A 3,889-nucleotide genomic window follows, 5' to 3' on the forward strand; every position below is an offset into this window, starting at 1 on the left:
CCACGTCTCCTACTGTTCTACTGAAGCTTCTGGCAGTTTCCAGTGAAGTCCTAATTGCCCAGTAGACTCCAGTTTTCATCTTACCTAAATGGTGCCGCATTGACACCATCTGTAACCTCCTGCTTCTTAAAACACTGTTCTCTGGTTTTGTTGCTTCCTCTTCAACCATCCCTTCTCAAATCCCAGAGACGCCCTTCTCAACCCACCCCTTAAATATTGCTGTGCCCGCGTCTCTTCTTTCCTTGGCCTTCATAGCTCCTGACTACAATCCGTGTGTTCTCCATGGCCTCTCCTGCTGGGCTACTGACCCAAGAAATGACTGGCAGCCCAGGCCTCCCCAGAGCTCTAGTGTACCCACTTCTCCCTAGTTGGCACCTCTCAGATGTGCCACGGGTACTTCAAACTCAGGAAGTTCAACCTGAACTCAGCTGTCATGCAGAACCTGCACCTCCTTTCATGCCCTGGCTCCCCGAGAGCAGCAGGGCCACCCTCCAGCACTCAGGGTGGAAGCCTGACCTGCAGGGAGATGCCTCGTTTTCCTTCATCCCCGCCAGGCAAGCAGTGTCCTGGAACCGTCAATCTACTTTCATGGGTTTGATGAATGAGATCGCGTCTTACGCCTCGTCCCGTTGGGTCTGTCCCTGCCACTGGGTCCTTAATTCAAGTTCTTCTTTCTCGCCTGAAGAATGGCAGTGGTCATTAAGGAAACTCTAGGCTTCTAGTACATCTAGTCTTGAAGAGGAAATTTCAGGATTTTCATTAAAAGCGAATCAGCTTTTTTTGCTCTGCTTCTGTAAACGTGCTTGTTGCGTGCAAGAGCTCACTGCAGAGCTCACTTGCACCTTGTCCTACTCGCCTTTTGCTCAACAAATGTAACCGTTTGTACTGTTTGTACCCTTAGCAGCTCTGTATCTGTTGGCAACCTGTGACAGCTCCCGGCCTTACCAATGTTACTACTTGTAGTCTCCATAGCAACTCCTGCCATTTGTAATAGTTTGAGTTCAAACTGACCAATCAGCTTGTGTAAAATTCTGGGATATAAAATAAGCAATATTGCAACTGAGCCCGCTGCCCAAATCTTCAGCGCACCAGCTCCTCTGGGACTGGGCGTATTAAACCTGAGTTGTCCTTTCTCTCCGAGTCACTGCTTGGTGTTTCGCTGGCCTGGTTTGGGATTTTTCCACAACAGTCTCACCTCCCAAACTTCAGCCCTTCCACAGCCCAACACTGCCAATTAGCAAAGCGTAGCGGGCTCGTGAGTCTGTGGGTCAGCTCAGAACTCCATCGCTCCGCCTGGATATCCCTCTCCTGTCCCAACCCCTCACCTGCTGCAGTGCCGACCCGCCGCTCTACTCTGCCTGCCTTCAGGGTTGGCTCGGTGTCACCTTCTGTGGGAAGCCTTTCCCGGTCACCCTTGGTTTTGTGCAGTTTCCAAGGTTTCCCCCTTCTGTTCCCCTGATGGAATCTTTACCTCTGACTTTGATGGTCACTGTGTTCTAATAGCATCAGTGGTAAGGAACTCCCATTTTCAGTAGCTAGAATCCTGCTTTTCTATCCAAACTTGTAATTGTTTCCTATAATTTTGATCCAGTTCTGAATATATTTTTCTTTTCTTGAATACTGTACCACTTGGCTTTTCAGATACCAAATTTGTCTAGAAATTTTTAATATACATTTAAAATATATTTATTAACATAACCAATGTAATCTTATATTTAATTAACTTAATACGACAATATTTAACAAGTAGGTGTACATAAAATTTTTTATCAAAAATACAGAAATCAATTGCTGATGGCAGTGTACAATGGCACGATCACTGCGCAAAACAGTTTGTCACTTCTTCCAAAAGCTGCACATAGGGTCACTGAATGGCTCAGCAGTTTCGCTTCTAGGTATCTGCCTGAAAGAATCGAAAACTGGGACTCAAACAGACAACTGTTCACCAGCGTTCATAGCAGCATTAGTCTTGAGGGCCAAAAAAGGTGAAAATAACTCAGGTGTCCATCAGCCGATGAACGTTTAAACAAAAGTGGTCCATCCACACAATGCAATAATATTCAGCCGTTAAAAGGAGTGTGCTTCTGACACACGCTGAAACGTGGATGAATCCGGAAAACATTTTCCTCGGTGAAATAAGCCAAACACAAAAGAACAAATAGTGTTTGTTTGATTCCACTTATGTGAGGGACCTAGATTATGCGAATTCATAGAGACAAGTACAACCGAGGGTCCCAGGGGCCAGGGGAGGGAGGCATAGAGGGAGTTTACTGAACGGTTCGGAGCTTCTGTCTGGGACAATGAAAAAGCTCTGGAGATGGGTGGCGGTGACACAGGCGTGCCACTGTGAATGCAGTTAATGCCACTGAGTCGTGCACTTAAAAACAGCTGGAATGGTAAATCTTCTGTTACGTGTATTTTACCACAATAAAAAAATCAACTCGGGAGAGTGTCGACGAAGCTGAACGTAAAGGTGCCCTGTGACCCAGCGGTCCCATCCCGCGTGTCTCTCACCAGCATTCACCAAAAGACAGTCCTGGAACGTTCTGGGCAGCATCATCTGTAATAGCCCCAGACTGGGTACAACCCAGCCGTTCATCAAGAGGAGAAGGCAAAAGTAAGCCTGGTGCAGCCAAACAGAGCATGGCTACCAGAGGGGACGAACTGTGACTGTCACCTGTGTGGACGACTCTCACCAACAGAAAGCTGAGCGAAAGAAGTCAGGGTCGGAAGAGCACAAACGGTGTGATTCCATCTCCATGAAGTTCACACCCGGCAAAACGGCTCTGTGGCAAGGTGCTGGCCGTGGGGCGTCATGATCGGAAGCGGCTTCCGGGGCGCGTGAAATGTGCTGGGTTCTGACCTGGGTCCTCATTAATGGGCGTGTTCACTTTGTGAAAACGCATCAAGCTGTACATTTACGACTTGTGTACTTTTCTGGAAGTATGGTTTTACGTCAATAAGAAAGTTTACTAAAAATACAGGAATTGGTCTTTACAAATAGCAGAAAATTATGTGCTTGATGTAAAAAAAAAAAATTTTCGACATTAAAAGTGAGTAACGGTGAACTCTTTATCACTGTTTTAAGTGAATGAAGTATAAAAGTTTCCCAATACATTTATTTTCCTGGTTGACAATTTTCAGAAGTTGCTTCATCAAATATCATTTGTGAAAAGTCAAACATATCCATAAGTAAAATTTGTATGGCTCGCCTGAATGCCTGAAGTGGGGGTCCAGGAAAGTGAGCCCAGGAGGCTGAGCCACAGCCAGGGGGTTGGCTGCGGGAGGGTGGTGATGCCTGCTCAGGTGAGATCGCAGAGGGCTTCGTAAGGGTGGCAGGGGGGTTGGATTCTAAGTAATCAGGAAGCGAGGGAAGGGCTTACAGCGGGGGAGGGCAAAGGATGGGGCACATTTTAAAAAGATCCTCCATCTCTTCTGTAGACCATCGGCTGTCAGAGGGCAAGAGTGTAACAGAGGGGGAAGGTCGTCTCATCCGTCTAGGAAAGAAATGCCGGGGCTTGGTCTAGGATCGTAGTGGCCGAAAGGGATGTGCAGGGGTTTGGAAAGCAGAACAGGGGAGATTTACTAGTGAATAGATGTCTTCGAGGAGGAGGGAAGGGTAGGAATCCACGGTGGGACCGGGTTTCAGCAGGAGCCGCTGGGTGGAGGGTGACTGGAGAAGGGCTGGGAGGACAGGTGTTTGGGGAGAGGGCGGGAGTCGTAGTTGGCGTAAGTTTAATTTGAGATGCCTACTAGATACCCAAGTGGGGATGTTGAGTAGGCAGCTGGGGGTATGTGGGCAGAGTCGGGCAAGAGGTAGGCGTGAGTGCACCACCAGAATACAGGTGCGTCCAAGGCCAAAAACTAGCAAGAGCACCCGGAAGAGAGT

Source organism: Pteropus vampyrus, unplaced genomic scaffold (assembly GCF_000151845.1).
Source record: "Pteropus vampyrus isolate Shadow unplaced genomic scaffold, Pvam_2.0 Scaffold364, whole genome shotgun sequence".
In the NCBI taxonomy this organism is placed as follows: Eukaryota; Metazoa; Chordata; class Mammalia; order Chiroptera; family Pteropodidae; genus Pteropus; species Pteropus vampyrus.